Source organism: Elephas maximus, chromosome 6 (assembly GCF_024166365.1).
Source record: "Elephas maximus indicus isolate mEleMax1 chromosome 6, mEleMax1 primary haplotype, whole genome shotgun sequence".
Classification (NCBI taxonomy): domain Eukaryota; kingdom Metazoa; phylum Chordata; class Mammalia; order Proboscidea; family Elephantidae; genus Elephas; species Elephas maximus.
Genome location: NC_064824.1, coordinates 85,161,515 through 85,177,574, shown reverse-complemented (window position 1 = coordinate 85,177,574; position 16,060 = coordinate 85,161,515).

Genomic DNA, 16,060 nt, shown 5'->3' with positions numbered 1-16,060 from the left:
TACCAATAAACAGAGACTCAGACACAGGTTTGTCTCTTTCTGAAGACCATGCTCTTGACTACAAGGGAAATCACCTACCAGGTGAAAAATGGAGAAGTAAATAAAATACAAAAGGGAAAAGGAAGCTATGTAAATCTAGATTACTCTGAAAATGGAAAAAATAAAGAATCCCAAGAATGCTGTAGAAATAATGTGTCACTTAACATCCAAAGTTCTATTTAATAAATTCTTGACCAGTGGCAAACATAATTTGTACATAAAACTAAAACATGAATTATGATTGGAATTCTTCATGAAAATATAAGGCTTTTAGTTAAATCTCTTTCCTATATAATGAAAGATCACATTTATCCTTTCATAATTCAAAAGCAATGCTCATATTAAAGCAGGATAATTGGAAGTTTTACTAAATGTTCGGGACTTTAAATTCTAGCCAATAGCAGGCTTCTGTATATTCTTTGCATAAAATATTGATATTAGTTATGAGTTTAACATCTAAGTTTAAAATTTCTAATTATAAAGTATCTAGAACTGCTGATAAAGTTAGTTAATTTCACATTTTTCTGTATTTACATGTGCTTTTTAAGAAAAGCAAGATACCAGTCATCTTACTAAAACATAATTGTAAAAATGACATGAGTGTTACTAACATACCAAAAGAGGACTGACTTATTATCGTGTAAAATACACAAACTAATGAGAAGGAACATTTCCTATATATATTTATTTAACAAGAAACTAAGGGAGTCCTTATTTGTACCTTATTGAGATTGAAACTATCCAGAGAACCTCAGAGTAACAATAGAAAGAATGGGACTCTTCCTTTAAAGATAATTTTCTCCCATCAGGAAATTAAATGTTTCTCCTGGCAGCAAGTAAAGTACACAGAGGAACGTAGGCCCACACGTATAACTCTTCAAAGCTAATCACAAAGCAGGGTTACCCAAGGTTCAGAGTAAAGAGGGGCTGGGCAATCTCACCCCTAGATATTATTTGATCATATAGGCTAATTTAGAAGTATTAACCAAAAGGTGTTTGTTATTATAGGAGGGCTGGTTTTGGTTTTGCGGAATAATTAAAAGCACTAAACTAAAACTATAACATCTTTATATTGCTAAAGAAGGAAAAGAACTAGCATCTGTCTTAAAGATGGCTCAAGTTATATTTTTTAAGTTCAGTGTTATAACATACGAAAGGGTGTAATTGACCCACAGTACTTCAACATGTAAAAGTGAAGTCTGCTGATCTAAACAGAGTGATTTTATGCAGAGGAAAGAGCAATGGGCTTCAAACCATAGAATCAGTGAGTGGATGTGGGGCCAGTCAGTAGTTGCTATGTCAACTTAGGAATGTTCTATAACATTTCTAGACCTCATTTTCTTCAACTGCAAAAACTGAAAATACCTGCCTTACAAGATTTTTGTGAGGACAAAATGAAATAATGGATGTGAGAGGGGCCTATTCTCTTTCTACCACTTTACTAATATAAAATAATATTATCAGTCATATCTGTAAGTAGGAAAGAATCATACCTAAAATTTTGCCAGATACATGGAATTTAAGAGGGTACACATTGCAGAAAATACTCCTGTTTCCTCAGAACCAACACTGGATAAATAAAATAAATGTCTCCCTGCCCTGGTATTCAGTACAAGTTTAGCTTGCACTGACCCATGTGATTAGGGAACAAAGCAAGAACAGCACTAGAGAGACATCTAGTGTTTGAAATAACAGAAGAGCAGATTCAATGATTGAAATAATGTTTTAAAGGAAGATTTAAATATTCTGTGTCTAAAGTAAATCTTGCTTTCTGGGGATTAATTGAATCTTTCTACTCCCTAGAGTGAAGAGTAACATTGGGTTTACAAAAAGACTGTTACTGAAATGATTAAAATATGCTTGAAAAAAAAACACAAAAATCAATTCAACATTACAATAGTGTTCCTACACCATTTAAAATCCTCCAGAACTGTCAAAATGTTTTATTTGAATTTTCAACTCATAAACAGATATTTTTTAGAAAGCCAGGAGTTAAAGAAAATGACTCCAGGAACTCCCTTTTTCAGACATTTACCATCTAACACGGTGGAGTCTGAAGTAAAGGAGAAAGTAGATAGGTCTGGAAAGAGAATAAGTGAATGGCACAAACGGTGGAGAAAATTAGGGACTGCCTCTGTAGAAAAAGTAAGAAAGGGCTGTGGGGAAGACTGGGCAAGAAATTCTAGATTATTATTAGTAATATACACTGCTATGAATGCAATTTGTTGAATGTTATTTAGTTAGTCCCACATAAGTAGTAATCAAGAGTGATTCAGCTTAGAGGCTTTAATAACTGGACATCAATAATAACATTGCTGTAGCTCAAATACTCAAAAGATATTCATAAAGTGCTTACTACGTACCAGGAAGCCTTCTAAGATATTTGAGATGCACAAATAGGTAGATAGACAGATATAGATAGAGGATAGATAGATAGATAAAGATATAAATATCTGACCTCAGGAGCATACATTCTAGGTAAGAAGAAAGACAACAAGCAATAAACATAATAAATAACACATTGCCACTTTAAAAGAAAATAAATGCTATGGAAAAATAAGTAGAGAGTGCTTAGCGAGAGGTAAGGGGGAATATAAATGTTGCCAGAGTTACTATAAACCTAATCTCCCCATCAAGAAATGGAAAGTGAGAACAAAGTTTGCCCAGCCTTAGGTCACCACTGTCAACAAAATTCGGTAGATGCTATTCTATGGAAGTTAGTCAAAGTTTTGTTTGGAATAAGTTAAATAGTTGAAGCAAATATGTGTATTCTTCCTTCCTTATGGAAGTTTTCCATGTCTCAAAGGTCTGAACTGACATTTCTCTAATTGTTTTTGTTTCAATTTATGCACCTATCAAAATGCCCTACCCACAAGGCAGTTTCCATCAATGGTTTTCAATGATAATGATAACAATATATCTAGAAACTTTTTTCTTTTATTTAAATAATTGACTAATGTCTATGGATATATTTCTCTACATATAAGAACAAAATATAATGTTAGTTTGTTATTTCTTAAATTCTAAGAATCACTAAAATATAGCAAATCAAACAAAAGCGGAGCAAAAATAGCTTAGAGTTTTGGAAACAGAGTCACCAATCTGTGAATTAGAGGTCGATATGCTTGGAACTTACCACTGAAAAACACAGCCATGTGTAAAATGTGATCTGTTGAACATGTATACATGTCATTCTCAGAACTTTAAAATGCATAAATACTTGGAGAAGTTGTAAAAATCTCAGGAAATCAACTATTATCAACAAAATTAAGAATATCAGTGGCTATGTACAGAAAAGTTTCAAATTAGAGGCAGTGACGTCAGACGTAAGAATGATTGGGCCAACACGCATTCCCAGAAAGCAAAAGCTCAGGATGTAAACCATTTGTTCATGGGAAGTGTGTGTGAAGATGTAAACAATTTGTTCCTAGGAAAAAAAATATGTTCATGGCTATAATCATGTATAACCGAACCAGCTGGCACCACTCACCTAGGTGGTAACTCACTCCCTCCTAGCCAAGTGGCTGACCTTTACATTTCAAAGGACTTCAAACTGAAGTTGATCGTATCAATCATTAACCTTTCCTTCCTTCTCTATGTATATATATGTATGTATATACATATATATATGTATCTCTCTGCTTGAATAGGGCAGTGCTTTATACTTTTACTTAGTGCTGCCAAGCTCAAGCTGTATTATTCCTCAATAAAATTCCTTTTTTTTTTTTTTTTTTTCCACTCCTAAGAGCACAAAATTTTCTTTGAGACTTCTGGTGTCAGAACCAGGATTTTGAAGGTGCATTATCTGTGATGATCCCTGAGGCATTGAGACATGGGCATGGTACCTGCTGAGCCACTTTAAGCTTTCTGTCTCTGCAAATTCTTGAGAATCATTAAAGGTAAAAAACCTCTCAAATCCAAGCTCTACTCACATGTGTTGATAGCTCTTAAAGTTTTATTGTGGATTTGTTTTGGGTCTTGCAAGTAAAAGATTGTTTTGCTGTAAAAGTCATTATAAAATGAGGAATGGTGTGTCTAAAGGAGATTTGGAGCCACCTTCTGGGGCTCCTGTTCACTACATGTACAAGCATTACGGTCCCTTATCATGCTTATTCTCATCTGTCTGGCATAAACTCACTCGAGACAGTTTGGAAAATCAGTGGCCGCTTTGGGGTTGTTTTGATCTCTCTAACTTTTCTGTGCAGTAAATTAGACAAGTTAGAATTTCTGATTTAACAGTATAGAGTAGGATGCCTATTTTGATTGGTATTTGAGGTCTTTAAAAGACACCACAACAATAAAATTGCTTCACGCAGGACACCGTTTTTACATTAACTAAGCAGAATAAAGAATTATAATGTCAAATTTCAGCTCCCACCCCTTCCTGCTCCCCTGCTAGCTTCTAATTCTTTATACTTTTCTTTGTCTTTCTACTCTTCTGATAACACTTTATCAGAACTTCCCTCTTTTTCCTAAAAATCCAGGGAATAAACACTTGTCCGAAATGCTATTTAAAATTCACCCCAACAGTGACGCTGAAGATTCCCCTCATAACACTTTTCGCCCAAAGATGCACTCAGAATTATGTAGCATTGTAAAAGATTTTCCCAAACTGTGTGAGGACCCCACAAAATCTCTGAGAATTTAAAATCTTTGTTGAAGCCTACCAGCCCTGGATCCCCAACTTGTCAGTTTGTTCACATGATTATTGGCCCAGAGGAAGCTCAATTATAGCTAGAACAGGCAGAATGGAAAAAGCCAAGGACAGCTTAGCCTTAAATATTGATAAAACAGCCACTAAGCTGCTGGAAGACTCTAAGACCATGAGTAAAAAATTGCTAAAGACTATCCCTAAGATTTGTCTTGTGATGGTTCTTAATCTACAAAGAGAAACTATTAACAGAAAAACTTGACAATTTTTAACTGACTATGGAAACACACCATATGTGATTAACCCCACTTGTTTACAAAACCTCCTGCCCTGGAGTATTAAAACATCAAAAGTAGTGGGGGTCACCAATCAGGAAGAAATGTTGATTCATTCCCAACCTGTTCTTACATTTCTTGGCCATATTAAAGATTTTACACTTTTTTGATTGATACTCCTATCAATCTAATGGGAAAAGATCTTTTATCTAAATGGAATTGCCATCTACAATTTAATGAAAAGGGGGAAATATCATTGAGTCTGCCTGATATCCCTAAGTCAACAGAAACAGGCTCTGAATTAGACAATATTCAGGAAGAAGAAGCCATTTGCTATATGCAAGCACTTGTCACACCTCTGCAAACTTCAACTCAGCCTAGCACTCTCCCTTCTGACATCTTTTCCCTAGTTCCTGAAACCATATGGGCCACCATTCCACAGATGTAGGTTGAGTTTTGTCAGCTGAACCAATTAAAATTCAAATGGATTTATCTAAACCTCTGCCAAAAATTACCCAGTATCCACTCGAACAAGAAGCAAAAGAAAGATTAGCTCTCATCATACAAGATTTTCTTTCCAAAAGTTTAATTGTCCATTGTACTAGCCCTTGCAGTACTCCCGTTCCTCCAATTAAATGACCAAATAATAGGGGCTAGAGATTTGTTCAAGATTTGCATGCAATCAACCATACAGTTATTCCTGGATTCCCAGAAGCCCCTAATCCTCATTTATTATTTTCCAATGTCCCTTCAGATGCAACTCATTTTATGGTTGTGGATTTTTGCAGCACCTTTTCAGTATTTCTGCACATTCTCAAAGTCAATATTTGTTTGGTATTACCTGGAAAAAACAACAATTTACCTGGACTGTAATGCCCCAAGGATTTACTGAATATCTCACCTGTTTTCTCAGATTCTGCACAAGAATTTGCAGTTTTTACAGTTTACAAGTAAATCCACATTGCTATAATACATTGAAGATTTGCTAGTTTGTTCAACCCTCCAGCAAGCCTGCCTTGACAACACCGCAGCTTTATTAAAACATCTGGCTGCTGGTGAACGTAAGGTTTCCAAGGAAAAATTACAGTTAGCTTAGTCTTCTGTTAAATATTTGGGTCAACTAATTTCTGCAGAGGCATCCTTATTGATCCTACATGGAAAGAATGTATTCTTATTTTTCCTATACCCAAAACAAACAAACCATTATAGGGGATTCTAGGACTCTACCTGGACACCCTGGTGGTGTAGTGGTTAAGTGCTATGGCTGCTAACCAAAAGGTCAACAGTTCGAATCCACCAGGCACTCCTTGGAAACTCTATGGGCCAGTTCTACTCTGTCCTATAGGGTCTCTATGAGTCAGAATCGACTCGATGGCGCTGGGTTTTTAGTTTTTTTGTTTTTTTTGGTTAGGACTCTACAGCTATTGTCAAACCTGGATTCCAAATTTTTCTTTGTCGATTAAAGATTTATACAAATATTTAAAAGCCTCTGAGGCAGATACATTCCAAATTGACCAGAAGATCAAGAGACCGTGGTTCAATTAAAAGGGGTTTTAATGAATACCTCCTATGAAATACTTACTGGGAGACCCACAGTCCTTCCTTATCTTGCGTGCACAAACCCTAACACTGTTCAACCTGAAATACTGACATATTGCCAGTCTCTAATTCAATACTCTAAAAATAACTTTCACAGGTTACAGAAGTCTTTGACCAGTGGAAACTAGACTCCCAAAGTCTACCTAACGTTGCCCCAGAAGAACATGTATATCAAAAGATATCAAATAAAAGACTCATTAGAACCTTATTGGACCATAATTAGTCCTCTTCACCAATCCATGACACAGTTTCAAAAAACTAAGACTCGCCTTTGGACTAGCCAACCCACTGGTGAATTGAAGGTTACATTTAAACCCCCCTGTAATCGACTCAACGGCAATGGGTTTGGTTTGGGTTTGGTGGCCAAAAGCAGGTGACATCTGAGGCAGACGACTAACCCAAGTCCCTGGACCAGATGTGAAAATGCACTTCTTTATCTTTTTTCTCTTTACCTTTGCTACAGTTATGACTCTACTAATGTTTTCCTAAGTTAGGCTGATGATTATGCTCCCCATTTTAAAAGGTTAAATTATTGTATTTATGGTGCCCTCCCAACCTCAAATCAGTCTGGCCTTCCCTGATAGGTCTCTCCACTACAGGGATCTCACTGGATTGCTCTTCATCTATGGATACAAGAACAACAGAGAATTAGTTCATTACTACAGAAAATCACTATTACTAGATTTTCCATTGGCAAACGGTTTCTTTTCGGATCTGAATGAAGCCCAGGCCGTAACTTAATATTTAGTCTTTTTTTTCCTAATTTTTTATTGTACTTGAGATGAAAGTTTACAGAACAAACTAGTTTCTCATTAAACAGTCAGTACACACATTGTTCTACGACATTGGTTAACAACCCCATGATATGTCAACACTCTCCCTTTTCAACCTCGGGTTCCCTATTATCAGCTTTCCTGTTCCCTTCTGCCTCCTAGTCCCTGCCACTGGACTGGTGTGCCCCCTTACTCTCATTTTGTTTTATGGGACTGTCCAATCTTTGGCAGAAGGGTGAACAGGAGTGACTTCATTACTGAGAGGAAAGGCTGTCCAGGGGCCATATTCTCAGGGTTTCTCCAGTCTCTGTCAGGACAGCAAGTCTAGTCTTCCTTGTTAAGAATTTTGTTCTACATTTTTCTCCAGCTCTGCCCAGGACTCTGTATTGTGATCCTTGTCAGGGCACTCCAGTGGTGGTAGACAGGCACCATCTAGTTGTACTTGACTCAGTCTGGTGAAGGCCATGGTAGATGCGGTCCTTTAGTCCTTTGGACTAATCTTTCCCTTGTTTCTTTAGTTTTCCTCATTCTCCCTTGCTCACGAAGGAATGAGAACAGTAGAGTATCCTAGGTGGCCACTCAGGCTTTTAAGACCCCAGATGCTACCCACCAAGGTAGAATGTAGAACATTTTCTTTATAAACTATGTTATGCCAATTAAGCTAGATGATCGCAGAGACCATGGTCCTCACAGCCCTCGGCCAAGCAATTTGGTCCCTCAGGGAGTTTGGATGGGACTATGGAGTTTTCATGACCTCGCCTAGTACAAGTTGCGCTGGCTTCTCCAGTATTGTGTACTGTCTTACCCTTCACCAAAGTTACCATTTAAACCTATTGTCTATTTAGTGCTTTTCCATCCCTACCCCACCCCTCCCTCATAACCGTCAGATTGTTTCTTTGTGTGTGTAAACCTTATCATGAGTTTTTATAGTAATGGTCTTATACAATATTTGTCCTTTTGTGACTGACAATTCACTCGGCATAATGCCCTCCAGGTTCATCCATGTTATGAGATGCTTCACATAGTCATCATTGTTCTTTATGATTGTGTAATACTCCATTGTGTATATGAACCACAGTTTGATTATCCATTCATCTGTTGATGGGCATCTAGGTTGTTTCCATCTTTTTGCGATTGTGAACAATGCTACAATGAACATGGGTGTGCATATGTCTATTCGTGCGATGGCTCTTATTTCTCTAGGATATTTTCCTAGGAGTGGGATTGCTGAATCGTATGGTATTTCTAGCTTTCTAAGGAGGCTTCATATCATTTTCCAAAATAGTTGTATCATTTTGCATTCCCACCAGCAGTACAAAAGAGTTCTGATCTCCCTGCAGCTTCTCCAATATTTCTTATTTCCTGTTTTTTTGATTCATGCCAGTAATGCCAGGGTGAGATGGTATCTCACTGTGGTTTTGATTTACATTTCTCTTATGGCGAGCATTTCCTCATGTGTCTGTTGGCCGCTTGAATGTCTTCTTTGGTGAAGTGTCTGTTCATTTCCTTTGCCCATTTTTTAACTGGCTTGTCTTTTTGTTGCAGAGGTGTTGGATTTTCTTGTCGATTTTAGAGATTAGACCTTTGTCTGATTTGTAATAGCCAAAAATCTTTTCCCAGTCTGTAGTTTCTTTTTACTCTTGAAGTGAAGTCTTTTGCTGAGCATAAGTGTTTCATTTTTAGAAGATCCTAGTTATCAAGCTTATCTTCTGGAGTTTGTGTGCTGTTGGTTGTAGTTTCTATCCTGTTAATGTCATGTATTTGGGCCTCTGGCATTGTTCCTTTTTTTTTTTCTGTGAACTTCATAGTTTTGGGGTTTATATTTAGGTCTTTGATCCATTTTGAATTAGTTTTTCTTTGTGGTGTGAGGTATGGGTCCTGTTTCATTTTTTTGCAGATGGACATCCAGTTTTGCCAGCACCATTTGTTAAAAAGACTGTCTTTTCCACATTTGATGGACTTTGGGCCATTGTCGAAGATCAGGTGACCACAGGTGGATGGATTTACATCTGGGTTCTCAATTCTTTCCATTGGTCAATGTATCTGTTGTTGTACAAGAAACAGGCTGTTTTGACTACCATAGCTGTATAGTAGGTTCTGAGGTCAGGTAGCAAGTCTTCCTACTTTATTCTTCTTCAACAGTGCGTTACTTACCTGGGGTTTCTTCCCTTTCCATATAAAGTTAATGATAAGTTTTTCCATCTCTTTAAAGAATGTTGTGGGTATTTGGATTAGGGTTGCATTGTATTTGTAAATCGCTTTGGGTAGAATTGTCATTTTCATAATTTTGAGTCTACCTATCCATGAGCATGGTATGTTTTTCCATTTATGTAGGTATCTTTTTGTTTCCTGCAGTACTGTTTTGTAGTTTTCTCTGTATAGATCTTTTACAACTCTGGTTAGATTTATTCCTAAGTATTTTATTTTTTAAGGGGCTATTTAAATGGTATTGTTTTCCTGATTACCTTTTCGTCATTCTCTTTATTGGTGTATAGGAATCCAACTGATTTTTTATGTTGATCTTGTATCCTGCTGTTCTGCTGAATCTTTCTATTAGTTCCATTAGTTTTCTCATGGAGTCTTTTGGGTTTTCTGTGTATAGTATCATGTCATCTGCAAATAGGGACAGTTTAACTTCTTCCTTACCAATTTGGACGCCCTTTATTTCTTTTTCTTGCCTTATTGCTCTAGCTAGGACTTCCAGCAAAATGTTAAACAGGAGTGATGATAAAGAGCATCCCTGCTTTGTTTCTGTTCTCAAGGGGAATGTTTTCAGCCTCTCTCCATTAAGAATGATGTTGGCTGTTGGTTTTGCACAGATGCCCTTTATTATGTTGAGAAATTTCCCTTCTATGCCTATCTTATTGAGAGTTTTTACCAGGAATGAGTGTTGGACTTTGTCATATGTCTTTTCTGCATCAATTGAGATGTTCATGTGATTCTTTTCTTTCCTTTTATTTATGTGGTGTATTACGTTGATTGATTTTCTAATGTTGAACCACCCTTGTATACCTGGTATGAATCCTACTTGGTCATAGTGTATTTTTTTATATAAATATGCTGCTGAATTCTATTGGCTAGAATTTTGTTGAGAATTTTTGAATCCAGATTCATGAGAGATATTGTTCTATAGTTTTCTTTTTTGTGGTGTCTTTGCATGGCTTTGGTATCAGGATTATGCTGGCTTTATAGAATGAATTCAGAAGTATCGCTTCCTTTTCTATGTTCTGAAATAGTTTGAGCAGTACTGGCATAAACTCTTCTCTGAATGTTTGGTAAAATTCTCCAGTGAAGCCATCTGGGCCAGGGTTTTTTTTTTGTTGTTGTTGGGAGTTTTTTTTGTTTTGTTTTGTTTTTACCTTTTCAGTTTCTTCTCTTGTTATCGGTCTGTTCAGATTTTCAACATCATTTTGTGCTAGTTTTGGTAGGTAGTGTGTTTTTAGAAATTTGCCCGTTTTCCCTAGGTTTTCAAATTTGTTGGAGTGTAGTTTTCCATAATACTCTGTTATGGTCCTTTTTATTTCAGCTGGGTCTGTAGTAATATCACCCACTTCATTTATTTGGGCTATTTGCATCCTCTTTTGTTTTTCTTTTGTCAGTTTGGCCAGCAGTTAGTTGATTTTGTTGATCCTTTCAAAGAACCTACTTTTGGTTTTGTTAATTCTTTCTATTATTTTTCTATTCTCTATTTCAGTTATTTCTGCTTCGATCTTTATTATTTCTTTTCTTCTGGTGGCTGGGGGGTTCTTTTCCTGTTCTCTTTCTATTTGTTCAAGTTGTGTAGCTAAAGTTTTGATTTTGTCCCTTTATTCCTTTTTGATGTGTGCACCTATTACTATAAATTGACCTCTGAGGACTGCTTTTGTTGTGTCCCAAAGGTTTTGGTATGATGTGTTTTCATTTTCATTTGATTCTAGGAATTTTTTTATTCCAGCTCTGATTTCTTCTATCACCTATGGTTTTAAAGCAGGGTGTTATTCAGTTTCCATGTAATTGATTTTTTTTTCCTTGTTCTTCCTGTTGTTAGTTTCTACTTTGATGGTGTTGAGGTCAGAGAAGATACTTTACATTATTTAATTGTTTGGATTTTGTTGAGGGTTCCTCTGTGGCCTGAGATGTGGTCTATCCTGGAGAACATTCCACAAGCATTGGAAAAGAATGTGTACTTTGCAGCAGTTGGGTGGAGTATTCTATATATGTCTATGAGGTCAAGTTGGCTGATTGTGTCCTTTAGCTCTTCTGTATCTTTGTTGAATTTCTTTCTAGATATTCTGTCCTTTACCAATAGTGGTATGTTGAAGTCTCCTACTATTATCGTGGAACTATCAATTTCTCTTTTTATTTGCTGTTAGAGTTTGTTTTATGCATTTTCAAGAACTGTCACTGGGTGTGTGGATGTTTATTATGTTTCTTAGTCATCTAGCACTGCTATAACATAAATACCACAAGTGGATGGCTTTAACAAGGAGAAGTTTATTTTCTCACAGTAAAAAAAAATTAAAAATCCAAATCCAGGGTGTCAGCTCCAGGGGAAGGCTTTCTCTCTCTTTCAGACTTCTCATGCATCTTCCCCCAGACTAGGAGTTTCTCTGTGCAGGAACCCCAGGTCCAAAGGATGCGCTCTGCTCCTGACACTGCTTTCTTGGTGGTATAAGGTCCCCCATCTCTATGTTTTTTTCTCTATTTTATATCTCAAGAGATTGCCTCAAAATACAATACAATCCTGTAGGTTGAGTGCTGCCTCACTAACACAACTGCCACGCATCCTCACTCATTAACATCATAGAGGCAGGATTTACAACATATAGGAAAATCACACAATACCAGGAATCATGGCACAACCAAATTGATACACACATTTTGGGGGGGGGGGGACATAATTCAATCCATAACATTATGGTTAAGTCTTCATGATGGATCATGCCTTTGATCGTTATTACCAAAATACCCACTGCCGTTGAGTCAATTCCAGCTCATAGTGACCCTATAGGACAGAGGAGAACTGCCCAAGAGAGTTTCCCAGGAGCGCCTGGCAGATTCTAACTCCCGACCTCTTGGTTAGCAGCCATAGCTCTTAACCACTATGCCTTCAGGGTTTCCAATCATTATATAGTGCCCTTCTTTGTCTTTTATGGTGGATTTTCTTTTAAAGTCTATTTTATGTGAGATTAGTATTGCCACTTCTGCTCTTTTTTGGTAGTTATTTGCTTGATACATTATTTTCCATCCTTTGGTTGTTAGTAAATTTATGTCTTTGCTTCTAAAACGTGTCTCTTTCAGAGAGCATATTGATGGATCCTGGTTGTTTTTTTTTTTTTATCTATGATGTCAGTCTGTGTCTCTTTAGGCCATTTACATTTCAGGTAATTATTGATAGGTGTGAGTTTATCGGTGCCATTTTGTCACACTTTCGTTTGTGGTGCTAACATTTTCCTTGTTCCTTTACTCTCCTATGCTGAGTTCCTTTTGTTTGTGGATTTTTTTTTTCTTTTGTATTTGTAGATTTTGTTTTTATTGAGACTTTATGTTTCTCTTCTTTATTTAGATTAGCAAGTTTGTTAATTTTCTTTGTGGTCACCTTGAAATTTACCCTTATTTGCCTAGGTTTGAACCAGTCTACTATTACTTGGTATCGCCTTGCCTTCCTCTCCATTAGAAAGTTCTATACCTACACTGTTTATTCCCTCTTTTATTGTTCTGACATTGTTGTCATTTACAGATTAACTCTCTGTTTCCCTGTTCCAATTCTTTTGGTTTTGGACAGTCCTTAAGAGTTTATTTCCTAGGTTGGTATCTGGCTGGTACAATCTTGCATCCTAGATTCAGGCTGTGCTCTGATGTTGTTTGTTCTCAGACTGAAAGGCACTTTTTCATAATTCTTGTTAAGTTTGGTTTCATTTTTACTATTCCCTTAATTTCTGTTTATCTGGAAATGTCCTAATTTCACCATCATATTTGAATGAAAGGTTTGTAGGATATATTATTCTTGGTTGGTAATTTTTTTCTTTCAAGGTTTTATATATGTCATCCCATTGCCTTCTTGCCTATGTGGTTTCTGCCGAATAATCAGAACTTAGTCTTATCGTTTCTTCTCCTATGCGACTTTTTGTTTGTCTCAAGCTGCTCTCAGGATTTTTTCTCTGTCTTTGATTTTATCGAGTGTGATTATGACATGCCTTGCTGTTTTTCTTTTGGTGTCTATCCTATATATGGTTTGTTGAGCTTCTTGGATGGTCAGCTTTTCATCTTTCATGACATTAGGGAAGTTTTCTGTCAGCCATTCTTCAATGATCCTCTCTGTGTTTTCTGTTTTCTCTCCCTGTTCTGGAACTCCAATCACTCCGATCACTGACAAATTTTTGCTTTTGATTGTATCCCACATTGTTTCCTCATTTTCCTTTGTTCCTTTTTCTGATTTTTCCTCAGAGTTGTATCCAAGTATTTGGCTTCAATTTCACTGATCCTGTCTTCCATCATTTCAAACCTGTTCCTCAGTGTTTCTATGACACTGTCCATTTCTGAAATCTTTTGTACTTCTATTATTTTCATATAATTTCTAGCTGTGAATGTATTTTGGCATTTTGTTCCTGTATTATTTTCCTGAATTCTCCCCTTGTTTTGTCAGTATTTTGCTTGAATTTGTCTATTTTTTCCTCATTTTTGTCCGCTTTTTGCTTCAGCTCTTGGATAGCTCTGAGTATTAGAGATTTGAATTGCCTGTCAGATAGTTCTAGTGTCTTTTCTTCTACTAGAAAGTCATCTGGAGTTTTATTTCGGATGCCTACTGAAGCCATCCTGTCCTGTTTTTTTATGTTTTGATATTGTCAGCTGTCTTCAGACATTCAGTAGTTATTTTCTTCATTTCTTGATTGTAGATTTGTTTGTTTTATCCTGCTTTTTTTGTTTTATTTGGTTATAGCTGAGTAGGCAGGCTGTGAGTTCTTTGTTGTTTGCTCTTCTGTGGTCATGATACTTTTCATCTCCCTGTCCAAGGAGAAAGTCCAGTCACTCAGCTATGGTGTAACAGGGCAGGTCCAGCTGAATGGGAGGGGCTGGGAAGGGTTGTTTGTGGCATGTACTAGGTCTGACAGGGTGGGCCCAGAATCAGTGCTGGGAAGGTTCTGGTAGGCCATGCCTGTGCTGTTTGGGGGTGTGATGTTCAGGGCATGGTGCAGATAAGCAGGAAGGAGAGGGGAGGCTGTGATGTGGAGCTAATATAGGTGTGGGGAAGAGGAGAGAGCAGAGAGAGAAACAGGAGCCAAAAACAAACAAACAAAAAAAGAGGGCTAAGGGAGCTTGCTGTTTGAGTGGAACAATGAGAAACCAAGAAATGGAGGGAAAAAGAGAAAAAGAAAAAAACTAGCTAGATAAAAATTTGAAAAGAAGAAAAGAAAAGCCCCCAGGGGTCCCACCAGTTCGGCTGCAAAGACTAGGGAGTGGCTGCCAGGCTGTGCAGTATAGCCTGACTAGAGGGAGTACAGATGTCGCACAATGCCAGGTATTCAGGAGACAGGAAAAGAAGGTAAGTACAGAGAGATGAGAACTGAGAAATGAAGAAAGAAAGGAAAGGAGAAAGAGGAAAACAAGAAAGAGAGAGAAAAAGGAGGGAGGGAGGGAGGGAGGGAGGGAGGGAGGGAGGGAGGGAGGGAGGGAGGGAGGGAGGGAGGGAGGGAGGGAGGGAAGGAAGGAAGGAAGGAAGGAAGGAAGGAAGGAAGGAAGGAAGGAAGGAAGGAAGGAAGGAAGGAAGGAAGGAAGGAAGGAAGGAAGGAAGGAAGGAAGGAAGGAAGGAAGGAAGGAAGGAAGGAAGGAAGGAAGGAAATGAAATGCCCCCCAGGGAGCCCACCAACTGCAGAAGTGGCTCCTAAGCTGTGCAGTGCAGCCTGGCTAAAAGGGTCTCCCAAGGTGCAAAAAGAAAAAGAAAACAAACAAACAAAAAAAGCCCCAGGGATCCCACCAGCATGGTGTCTTGGGCAAGGGGAAGTGGTTCCTCAATAGAGCAGCACTTCACAGCCTTTGAAGAAGCAAAGATGGCACACAGAGCCAGCTGTTGGAGAGAAAGTGGGGTGGGGGGGGAGGTGGTTGGAGCAACGGAAGAAATAAAAAAAAAAAAAACAGCTACAGACAAATGGCACTCAGGTAGCTGGCCAGTGTGGGTGGGGTGAATCCAAGCAGCCCAGGGTGGAAGCAGTTGCCTCCAAGCCAAGAGACTGCAGTGGGGCTGGGGGAGGGGGGAGGAAGGACAGAGGAAGCTGAAGTGGGGGGAAGAAGGGTGGGGGTTAGGAAAGCGTATATCGCTGGTTACCGGGTGCTCTGTCTCCCGCTGGGAACTTCATGAAGCTGCTTTCCCCTACTCCCTGTGCGCTGATCTCTGATGTGGGTGGGGCAAATCCAAGTGGCGTGGACACTGCGCTTCCCAGCCTGTGGAGCCACTGCTACCAGCCAGAAAGCACGGGGGTAGAGCATCAGGGAGAGGATGAGGGGTGGGAAAGCATGTATCCATGGTTACTGGGGGCTCTGTCTCCTGCTGGGAACTCCGTGAAGCTGCCTTCCCCTGCTCCCTGTCCTCTGATCTCTAACAGGAGTCCAAGACGGTGGATCCGTGCTGTGTCAGCTGATGGGGAATCTCCACATGTATCTCTCCTCGCTCCCTGTCTTTGTAGGTTCCTTATTCCATTCAGTGCTTGGCTGAGTTCTTTATCTCTTCATTTGACACTTCAGGTTCC